This window comes from Aquila chrysaetos, chromosome 20, assembly GCF_900496995.4.
Source record: "Aquila chrysaetos chrysaetos chromosome 20, bAquChr1.4, whole genome shotgun sequence".
NCBI lineage: Eukaryota > Metazoa > Chordata > Aves > Accipitriformes > Accipitridae > Aquila > Aquila chrysaetos.
Window position 1 is genome coordinate 8,917,466 of NC_044023.1, and position 12,785 is coordinate 8,930,250.

Sequence of the window (12,785 nt, forward strand, 5' to 3'; positions counted from 1 at the left end):
CACTCCTGGGTCAAGAAGTCTGAGCTGCAAACTGGTGGAGGTTGGGAGACTATACTTTGGAATTATCATTCCAAGTTACTTTTCAATTTTTTTCCTTTACATCCACTCTTGGTATCTGTTGGAGACAGGGTACTGAGTTGGCTGGCTGACTTAATGCGGAGATTCTTATGCTAAGTTCTTACAATACTTTAAGGGTTTTCACTAGAAAATTTAAAATTGTTTAGTAACAAAGTCTTTTTCAAATGTCTTATGGGTGCTTCAGCACTTAGCAGATAAGGTGGGGTTGGTGATAGCCTCCAAACTGAGGGTCTATATGTTTGTATCTTCTTGAATCTAAATATCTTTGTTGCGGTCTCCTTGATTGCTGGACCTACTGGCGTTCTATCAGCAAGCTTGGGCTACCTGATTAGAACTGATGTTCCCCCATTTTTAAGATGGTTGGTGGTGGCTGAGTTGCTAACCTGGTGTGGAATGGGAAGTAATGGGAATAATTTAGTTTATCGTGTGGAAAAGCCAAATAATTGTAGCACAGATGGAATTCAACTGTATCATTCCATCTCCTTCCCTATAGGTGCTTGGATTTGTCTCAGCATATTGCCCGGTTTTATCAGTGTAATAAATCCAAAAAACTGTCAGGTTTCCATTATCACCATCTCTTTGGCACATGAGGTAGTTTTTAAGTAGATGATTCATGAGAATGTGTTGTTGGAAAGGACTGTGCTGAAATGTGTGTGACAGATGTCAAAGAAATATTGCTGATATATTTTAAGTGCTGCTTCCAATTGGGGCATCCTTGGAAGTGTAAATGTCCTATAGCAACAGGGAAAAAATTCCTTCTGCGCTCATCAAGAGGTGCTTTGTATATAGTTTTCTGGAGCCAGGCTGAACATTTATGATGCTGACAATAGACATTTTTCTGATAATGGACAGACATAGAATAACAATATTAAAGTAATCCTTCTGGATAGCATTCTGAAATACATTCTTGTGCTTCTGTGCTACTTTGCAGCTTTTGTGTAAAGGTTGTATCCTCTTCGCTGCCTTTTGTTGTTACTTAGCACTGTAAATGGGACACTTAATTTTCAGCTTGCAAAAAAGTTTGTGTAAAATGTACAAAAATTCACAAGCACCTTGTAAATGACAGTTATGATAGCAGATATACAGGTGGAACTCCTATTATGTCATCCAAATATCCTTGTATATATGCATGTAAGTGGGACCAGCTTGGAAAAGTTAATCAGATGAAAGTTGTCACAGATACAAGACTCAAAACATATGAATAATTGGTTACATGTCTTGTGGACTAAAGTATCACTATGATGGAGGTTCTTAAAAAATAAGACAAAACAAAAAACAAAGCCCAAACAAAAAAAATATTTTGGAAATTCCAGATAGGGTACTAGGGTAACAAGGAGTAAAACCAGTTCATATAGACAAGAGTGAAGGGATATGCATGCCAAGCCTAGGATGAGCACCTTCTTGCTCTTGTGGCTGTTCTGTAAGAACCATGAAAGGAAAAAGCTGAAATGAAGGAGTTTGATCAGAAAGAGAAACTTGTGAATGGCTGTGAGACCACTGTGTGTTGGCAAGGATGCTGCCAGGATATCTAACAGTACCCGAGGATAGTGGCAATAGAAGGGAGACAGCTACTGAAACTCTGCCAAGACTTTGTGATACAGTAGGTGACTCCATGAACTGAGTATGTTCGTTTTCTGTTTTTATTGGAAGAAATTCTTGCAAGATAACAGATCTGAAATGTCTTTATACTTAACAATGTTTAACAATTAATATGGCTGTAAATGGCACTGAAATGAAACTTTTTTGGTTTTCTGAGCAAAATAAAATTGATTTTTTATTACTGCAAAATACTGAGGAAGTTTAGTGGACCAAAATAGAATACAGTAGTTACAACTGCAGTGATACTGAAGAGCAAATATGAAGAAAGATATGTGCTAAAGTGAAAATAAACAAAATATCCAGGTATTGAAAAAATCACTAAATATACAATTAAAACACACTTTAAATTTAAAAAAAATATTTTTCCTGGTCATAATTTCATGTTAATGGCTTGATAGCTTTACTCCTTGCTACAGGATCAGGTTTGTTTCAGGACAACAAGCAAAAGAAAATTCTCTTTTGTAATTTTTGTAAGGTGTGTAAGTTCTCTTTTTAAGATAAGAAGCATGTCTTTAGGGTTTTTCTCTTGTGGAGGCCAGAAAGATCCTAGTGGTATTCTTCCAAACATTGGCATATAGATTTTCTGCTAGTATAAAATTTGCCAGTATAAGTATGACAGAAGATTATTTGCATAAGCTGTTCAAGCTTTTTTGTTTCAAGTGTCTCTCTGGATTCCAGTGGGGAAAAATCAGTTTGTATGATCAGACCATTAAAACACCATTTAAGTTGGTATAGAGTGTGCTTATGAGCAGGTTGTAAGTGGTAAAGTTGGAGATATGACTGCAGTCAAGGCTAGTTCTAGCAGCAGCAGAGATACTAGGTAGACTAAGTACCTAGTTACCTTGGATCCAACTTACATCTGCTGAAGGCAGTGGCAAAGCTTCCAATCAAGTCTCTTACTTCTGGCTGTAACCAGAGAAATACACTTGAAAAAAAATGTTTAGAAAATGCAAGTGTCGTGGTTTAACCCCAGCCAGCAGCTAAGCACCATGCAGCTGCTCGCTCACTCCACCCCACCCAGTGGGATGGGGGAGAGAATTGGAAAAAAAAAAAGTAAAACTTGTGGGTTGAGATAAGAACGATTTAATAGAACAGAACAGAAAGGAAGAAACTAATAATGATAATAATAATAATAATAATAATATGTCAATAATAATAATAAAGGGATGGGAATATACAAAACAAGTGATGCACAATGCAATTGCTCACCACCTGCTGACTGATGCCCAGTTAGTTCCCGAGTGGTGATCCTTCCCAGCCCCACTCCCCCCAGTTTATATACTAGACATGACATCACATGGTATGGAATACCCCTCTAGCCAGTTTGGGTCAGCTGTCCTGGCTCTGTCCCCCCAACTTCTTGTGCCCTTCCAGCCTTCTTGCAGGCTGGGCATGTGCCCTTCCAGCCTTCTTGCTGGCTGGGCATGAGAAGCTGAAAAATCTTTGACTTTAGACTAAACATTACTTAGCAACAACTGAAAACATCAGTGTGTTATCAACATTCTTCTCCTACTGAACCCAAAACATAGCACTATACCAGCTACTAGGAAGACAATTAACTCTATCCCAGCCAAAACCAGGACAGCAAGAAATTCTCTGTAGCTGAGATGTACTAGTTGCCAGCTTTGAGCACGTTTTATGGTTAGGTTACATACATCGCTATAAAGGGTTTCAGTGAAAATACTGACATCCTTAACTGTAGAAACAAAATGCACTGCTTATTGTAGTTTAATTAAAGCAAAAGATTTAACTTACTGGTCTTTGGCATGGAACATACGCTTGTGTCTGCAACAGCAACAATTTCTCCTTGCAGTAAACCACACATACATTAAAAAGTGAAATGCATTTGGTTTTTTGTAATTAGGAATCCACTTTTGTAAGAATTCAGGCAAACACTGTTTCAGATTCCTCTCATGCATCAGAATGGTCCCAAATGCTGATCAACATAAAGCCTGATGCATTCAAATTTGGTGAAATATTTACTGGCAAGTTTACTGAGTCAAGGCATTAATTTTTAAATGTATGTTCCCCCACAGAGTCTTGTCTTGTGAGTTGAAAAAATGTGTTCTCAATAGTATAGCTCCAATGATAATTTCTATGTTATGTTTTCTTCAGGAACAGACTTTTTAAAAATTATATTTAATTACAGATAAAATTATCTGGTCCATCTCTGTACATAACTGAGACAATTCTGCCGGGTCCAAACTTGCATAGGGAATTCAGAAAGGTAGCTTTGTCATCTAAACTTTCCATCTACTGAACAAAATTATAAATGATGTAAAGAAATATATGCTAGGAACTTAAGCATATAATAAAGTCGGAATCAATTATTTCTGCCTACAGAAGTGACCTTTTATATAGCAGCCAGTGTTTTGTTTTATAAATGTTTGATGAAACACTTAGACTGAGCTGGTTGTTAACAAACTAGATAGATGAGTTTAAGTATACTGTGCTTGCCTTAGGCTTACTGAGCATTGTTGTCCATACCAGCTGCTGTACCTTTTAGGAGGCTGGGTGAGGTTGTGAGGAGAGTTGCCATTACGAATTTTATTTAGGCACCTTGCTGTTTGCAGTAAAATGGAATTTTAGAGAAGTCAGTATCGTGATTTATGATACCATACATATATGTGTGTGTGTGTGTTTATATGAGTGTGTATATATTTCTGTTTGAAAGGCTTAATTCTTGCTTTGTGTCAGATTATATAATGATGGACTTAAAAATCTGTTTCTGTGTTTTTATACTGTATAGGCCATGCTCCAAGCAATGGCCACAGAAATCATCTTTCCTCTTGGTTTCTGTCTGCAAGTTAAAATGAATTCCATGATGTGATACTGTCAGCTAGTTTTGCGCTTTCATGTATTTGCTCAAAAAGAAGCACACTTTTGATGTTGTTCTACTTATGTCTCATCAAAGGTTTTGTAGCAGCTGCATTTCATGGTTCTCTGCAAAACCACCTGGAAAACATCCATCGTCTGAAAGTGATATTCTTAAGAGTGCCTTGCAGACTCAGATTTGCAGGTTGCTGAATGCTGCTAAATTGAAAACGACCTTATTTGAAAGGAAATGGATGCCGTCAATCCTTTAAGAATATCAAAAGCTACAGTACAAACAGCTCACAAAATGTAATGGGTGTCTAGAGATCCAGCTGTAAAGCTGCAGTGCTAGTGTAATCTGTTGAATTTTACTCATATAGAGTAAGATTTTGCATATCTCTCTTAAAATGATTTTATATTGAGTGGCTATTTTAAAACTTTACTGAATATGTGATTACCTGTGCTTATTGAAACAGACAAGACTTATATTTAATGGAATAAATTACAGTTAAATACTCCTGTTACCTTCGTGTTTTCCCTATCAAGTTGTCAGAGAAAACCGTATCCATTAAGATTTAGATCTGCTTTTTCCAAATGTACATACATTTAAAGGATCATTGAAAAAGGATCACTGCTGCTGTTCAACAATGGTTAGAAGAGTATTTGAATACCTTTTTTTTTTTTTTTTTTTTTTCTAAAGAGAGATAAGGAATAAATTATGCATGTTCATGGTGAAGTTACTCATGATGAAGTTACTCAGTCCCACAAGGATCTGTCCATAGACCTGTGCTGTTCTATATAATTCTATACATACATAAATTATTAATAGAAAGGGTAAATAATATGTATCAACAACAAATTTTGTTTCCTCAGTTATTTTAAACGGTAAAAACTTAATTTGACTGCAGAGAGTTGAGAAGGATCTTTTGGTACTGTATGATGCAGTAATATAATAACAAATTTTCAAAAAGTACCAGGTAAAATGAAGAGAAAACCCAAATATAATTCTACATAGTGATCTCTAAATTGGCTGTTGTTATTCAGGAAAAAAAAAAAAAATCTCTTTAAGTATTCTGGATGGTCTGCCAACAATGTGAGCTGAAGGTTTACACTAAATAATTCCAAGTGGCTTTAGAAAATACTCAATTTGATGAAATGTGTATGCTTTTTTAACAAATCCATTTTGGAAAAAAAACTTTATTAAAAGTGTTCTCATGTCCATCTTGTTCCTTTAAATTAAATCAGTCAAAGAAAGTTGATACTTAAACATCCAAAATTAACAGAAAATATATACTAAAATGAGAAGTTCTGTTGTCTTTTTTGTTTGTTTGGTTTGTTTTATATTAATCTGCTGTTCCTTCCCATCAATCATTTCTAGTGGCACTTAATGCTGTGATTCATACCATTAATTTATTCAAAGAATTACATAGGTAGTATGTAATAATTAACTACTACATCCTGTAGTATTGGTTTCACTAACTGCTACATGAAAGGACAGATATCTCCACACTGATCTGACATCTTTTACTGTTCAGGTGATATAAAGGAGCCAGATGCTGGCTGTAATTAATCAGTAGAGAATTGTTCTGTTGATGGAAAGCTCTCAGCTGGAAAAAAGCACACAGAGCTGGCTTCTGCTCCAAACACTTCTGTCTCTCTGACATCAGAAGAGGGACAAAATTTTGATCCATTAATCCAGCTGATGTGTAATGTTTTATGAAAAACATGTGTTGCTAGGACATTAGGTTGGTGTTGGCTTGCCCACAGAATTGTGGAGCTGTAATTATTTCCTTGTTTTTCATCTGCTGCACTGGTCAGATGAAGAATGTAGGAGATAACACAATGCAAGAAGAATTCAGACTCTACCATTTTTCTGAGTAATGGTTGTCCAATTAAAAAAATAATTCTAAAAAATATTAGGGAGATGTGAAACTAAGTCTTTTAAACTATTTCTCCTGCTACATCTACAAAGATTTGCAAGGATCTCATTAGTCACAAGACATACAATAAAGGAGTGCTTACTTAAAGCAAAATGTTTCTTTAAAAAAGAAAATTTATTGTTTTGATTGCTACACAGAAGAGCAGCTAGTAAGTTGCCCTTCTCTGGGTCACCCAAGTAAGTAGCATGCATATGTTTTCTGTTAAACTGTTTCCCCTGTTTCTGCATTACAGTACATTTTAAGGAAAGGGAGATAGATCTGAAAATAGAATGAAAAATGAAATTTTTATTCAAAATATAAAACTAAAACATTTTGTGGAGATTTTTATGATTCTTAAAAAAGATCGAGCATGAGGTTTAATTCTTCTGTAGTTTTATATCACCGTCCATTCCTTCCAAATCACAGAAAAAAAGAAATCTCAAAGAAGAAATTGCTATTGGGAAGATTAAAATTTCCCTTTTATTGCAGGTATCGATTGTGAAGATTTTTAAATGAGAACTTCTCACAATTGATAACCAAGAGACAGCACTCAAATTGTTAGAAATCGCAGCATAAATAAGATAGCCAGACGATTTTTCTTAACAGCAGCTTGAGTTACCGTTGTGTCGTTTAATTTCTGTGCTACTTTGGTTTTTCCACTGGGTGTCTCCACACTACAGAGGAAAGACGCAGTGTTTCTTTTCAAAGCAAATGCATGAAAGCAGAGGGAATGTGTGAATACTAAAATGCATGTTTTGAAATACAGTTCAACAGTAAATTATAGAAAATGGGCGTATCTAAATGAACCCTATCTTCCAGATCTGCAGCCTTGAGTGGCAGCTGACTTTTCTTCCATTCACCAAAGAATTTAGAAATGCATGCTGATAAAGTTATTCTTTCTAGGTTAATCTAATTTAGAGGAATTCCTGTCCCAGTGTAGTATGAAAGTGGAAGTGGGTGTCCAATGGAAAGAGAAATTCCAAAATCCTGCTGTCTTCCTTTTTTTTTTTTTTTTTTAATCCTCTGTACATTAGTTACAGAACTCTGATCCAGACCCTTCTTTTGAATTAGACATTTGCTAGCACTTTCTAAATTTGTTTCACCTTTGGCTACAGACAGTCATTCCTATTTCACACTGTAATGACAATGACTGATAGCTTTGAAATTAACTAATCGCCACATAATCCCTGGAGCCCATTTCTCCTAGGTGTGGGTTCTCAGCCACGCTCTGAACTGCAGTCATAATGACCATATCCACATTGCTCTTTAGTATTCTCCAGAGTACCATGACAGAGAGACTCTTCTGTGCTGATTTTTTTCCTCTCAGCATCCATACCGTTGGGGCTTACAGCATCCTTATGCTGGCTACAGAGATGTGCAAAAGCACCTACCAGGTTATCCATCCACTTTTGCATTTTGTTCGGGATTACAAAAAGTTGGCATTGCCACTTCCTGGAGATGTGATGAAACGAAAGTGTGCCTGTGTGGTAGACAGGATACATGTTGTAATCCAATTTCCCTTTGGGGTGATAATAATTCTGACAATCAGAAGAGGTGTCATTTCATCATAGTTGCCAAACACTGTGCAATTCTTACAGACCTTTGAGGTAGGTTTGATTCCAGCATCAGCCATACCGTTTGGATTACTGTTGATATATATAGTGCATTTCCCAGTTAGTGAAATATTTCACACCCAGGAGTCCCTCCAACTGTGTGACCAAAGGGGAAAGCTGTATCCTGGAAGGCATCTCAATGCAATATCAATCCTAAGTGCAGCTTGAGAACTTGACCTGTGTATGATTTCTGGGCAAAAGAACCCATGCAAGACACCAGTATGGTAAGAAACTTATGACAAACATCTCCAAGGGAAGTAAGCTTTCCATGTCTTGATGTCTTCATGTTAATACTGGATGCTTTTTGGGGATTTCTTTTTAGCCTCAGCTATACTTGACTTAGAACTCATTAAAGAGCTAAGTGGATGAAAATCTATAGCATATGATGCAGTAAAAGACCACTTTTGTGGTAGTCTAAGAATCCATATTCAGCCCTTGACACTGTAGATTCCTGACAGTTTTTGTGCTTTCATTCCCACTTGCTATAAGTATACAATGGAAAAATCTAAGTGTTTCCTAGGCTGCTACTGCGATGAACTGAATGTGCCAAAGTGGGTCATAGGTGAGTGTGTAGAAGGGGATCTGCTGTTCCACAATCTTATTACCTTATAGTAATATTAATGGTAAATTGCTGTAATAGTGATATTGTACATCCTGACAGGTCAACCAAGTGAGACCAGTGTAAAGAGGAAAAAAAAAAAAAAAAAAGGTAAAATAATTGAGATTTAAAAAATTATTAAATCTAGGGGTTTTTTCTTAATGTAAAGTGAAGCATTTTTGAACTGCCTCTGTAGATCTTTCAGTTTTGTTTTATACATTTAACTAGCTGTTAAGCAGCTCATAGATGTAGGGGCACAGCTAGATAGCACTGTTGGTTTTATGTCTGAGGAAAATCTGTCTTAGGGCTGGTAAACTAGTAAACCCTTGAATGGATATTGAACATTTTGAATTTCTAACGCTGAGAAAGGAATCTTTCAGTTCAGCAGGTACTATTAGCTGCTTCATTCATAGTTTTTGTCTGGAATTTCATGTTTAAAAAAAAAATCTACGACGAAATGGACATTATTTCTAAATTCGAGCATGAATTCACATAGGAAGAACACCGGATTGCTGAAGTAGGCATTTTCCTCATCCCTTATTGACTGGTTTTCATCAGTTTCTTTTCCAATGAATTGGCAATCTACTACATATTAACTTCCCTTCAGGGTCTGCCATCTTTTTCCCTCTCTATTGCAAGTACAAACACAATATATAGAGGTGTTCCTGCAGTTCAATGGAAGTTGCAACAGAGTTAGTGTTAAGAAATGTGGGACTCTCTCTTTTACAAGTGTACATCATGTGTTTTTAATTATATGTTTTTGCAAGGATAGTAAAGTACAGCTTATAAATCACTTGCTCAGCTCAAAATCACTTCCCTATTGATTTGGTTACCTTCTTGCTGCTTTTGCCATGCAGGCCAGCAAGCAGTTTTGTTTCCTTTTGTAAACTTTATTGATTAGGAGACAGAGAACATGGAAGAAAATGTGCTTGTTTATATCAAAACATTTCTCCATGTGTTTCAGCAATGTTCATACCAAAACAATTACTCTTGTGTTTCATGAATATTCCTGTAAGAAAAAGCAGTTTTCAACTAAGCATGGTTGTTTTCCCCAGGAGAGCGTGGAATGCATTCATTAAAAATATAGACAGATGCAACTGGTGGTACTGTTGTGTACCATTGGGAAGCCTTTAATGATTGGTTCCTGAGACATTCTTTTCTCTACGTGCTATGAATTGGCGTGTGCAAGAATAATTATTAGTTTCAGTACAATCTGTACCAGTGCCCTTTTTAACAGAAAGTTCAGGCTGCAGTGTCTGATTGCTAGATAGATGGATTTATAGTGAGTTGCGGTCTACAGGGCATAACATTTAGTGGAAACACCATGCCTGCTTCTACACAGTTCTGCAGCTGTGTGCTTCCAACTTCATTTTTACAGATGGTGGATTCTGTAATTTGTGGTCTCTCCAAATGAATCAATAAGGAAGCAAAATCTTGCCATTAGTACCATCATTCGCTTATAGTTTCTGGCCCTTTTATTCAAATACAATGGAATTAAATGAAGCACATTTTTTTGCAAATGCTTTTCTGCTCATATTCAGTTGGGTATCCCGTGAGACACACTGAATGCAAAACCTTTCAGTTGTAACCTACCTTCTTGTATTAGTTATACTTAAGAGTTGTAATATGACTGTATTTATTAAATTTAGTGTATAATTTTCTCTCACCAACAGTGTGTTAAGGCATTTCATATGCCCGGTATTTTCTGAAAATGTGGAAATACATCTGAAGAACATTTTTTATTCCCATTTTGCAAGTAGGAAATCTGAAGCATAAAACCAGAAATGTTCACTCAGAGTCCACAAAAGGGTTGTAGTATATCTGAAGTCTGGGCTGTTATGCTCCTAGTTTAGTATTCATAACTGATCCATATCATCTCCTATTTGAAATATAAGGGAATCAAGATTTTATTTTCCCCTACATTTGTTTAAATAGAAAATGTTCCTGCTAATAGAGGACCCTGTGCTAAATACAAATGAGTGTAAGTAACTGAATCCACAATAGGAATATTGAGTTCTCTCCTTGTTTGGAATAAATTGGTCATTTTTTTGTGCCATGAAATTACAATGAGAAATATGTATTATTTTTACTCAGTGCTGATTTTGCTGTTGACGTTGTGCAAAATCTCAAATTCCCATTCCCTCTGCTGAGAAGCTTAGAGCACAGAGGAGAGACAGACTGTAAGAAACTTTGATTGGATGGTGATCCATTGCAATATGACTACAAGTGTTTTTCTTGTGTTTCCCATGTATTATTAAATAGTAAATACAAATAATTGTCTTTTTATTTTTTTTTTAATTGGATGGAATGAATTTTCCTGATACTCAGCAAATGAAACTGTGTCAATGAAGCTAATTCAGCTGCAGAAAACAATACCTGGATTCAGAAAAGAAATGCTCTTTTTTCTTTACTTTCTTTATGTCCCTGTTACTTTATTCTGAATACTATTTAGAGTAGTAGAAAGGATGAAGAAAAATTTCATTTTAGTGTGTCCATGTCTAAGTGGTATATTTTGGGCAGTGATCAAAAGAATGAAATGAATATGCTGTAAGAATCCATGATATTTGCACTGGAAGGCAGCCTCTCAGGAGCTGCTATGTGTTATTGAAGCACATTGATTTAAAGGAATACATACTGCTTTACTCTACAAGGTATCTTAGCTCATTAACATTTATTTCTATGACTGCATCATGGCAATCATAAATCATTCTGTCAATATACCCCTTGCCTTGGTTATTAGGATTTGAGACACTTATCCCTAGAATTCCACTTGTATAAAGAAGTACTGTCCATTTCCATTCAAGAAAGGACACTATCAAAAGTAAATGTGAACGCATGCAGACTTGTCTGCCTTTCAGTGTTTGCTCTCTACTCAAGGCAAATACATGATCTGGGTTTGAATTCCACGGTCCTGATGCTATTAAGGTTCTCGAATTAGTCCACTTCTGATATTCCCTGCTTTTGACTTTACCTTTTCTTACCATAAGTACGTGACCAAAAATGAATGTATATTATGCATAGAAAAATGTCACCAACATGTAGTGTGTTAATGAAATTAATTTTAGTTTTAATAAATATACCAAATCATTTTTAATATAAGCCAGGCCATGATTTGATGCAAAGAAAGTATAAAATAAGAGGTAAGGAAGGATCCTTCAGTTGTGAAATTGGTACAGGACTAATGAGTATGTCTGGTAAAGTATAGTTCTAGCATTTCAAAGGACTGGTGGTGCACAGGAATGTGTTGGTATTAAGATGTGTACCACAACGTGAAACATTGCTGTGTAACGTGTTAAAAATATGCTTCAAGGAAAATCTCTGTCGATTTGATTTGATTAAATTCATAATAGACATTCATACAGCTTCCTGATTGTAACTAATTAGCTGACAGAGAACCCGAGCACATTCTTACTAAAGCCAAGGAGAGTTGTGCTGTATATATGCACATGCATAGGAAATATGTAATACAACCATCTATACTCTGTGGTGCAAATAGCTTTGCTTCAGCTCAAAACATGACCTTACCAAAAAGGCTTTGCTTTTATATATATATATATGCATGCATACACGTAGATGGATATATACATATATAATCATAAAAAATAATTCTGCATAAAATAGTTCTTGCTTGTATTTCACTATTAATTAATGTGAAATGCTCGTGTTACTATTTAAACAGCTGCTTCCTCGACTCTTTTCAGCGTACTTCCAAATTTTTGTAAAGTTCTCATAAGGTTCTTGAGGTTACAGGTGACTGTGTGAATCTTCAATTTCTGAAAGCACTGTGAAGTCAGCTGCCAGTTTTTATTCATTGTTTCCATTTACCCTTTCCTTAATATTTCAGCTTTCTCAGCTTGTACTTCAAACTTCTGAGAAAGGTTGGTTTGCAACTCCAGCAAGTTCTTCAACAGCTGCTGCTGGTTAGTCAGCATTTTATAGATGATTGTCATTGTGTAGTATGGCAGTAAAAATGCTGTACTGAATAATGTCATATATATTTAATAAACATAGAACTTCTGCAAGCAACACAAACCTTAAAATGCTTCCTAAAATAAAGAGCTTTCTAAATATCTTTTCCTCTGTTACACCTACAAAAGATATACATAATATTTTCTGAGGCTTCTTTCAGAAATTTCCATAGTCAACAGCCATAACCGTGTTTTC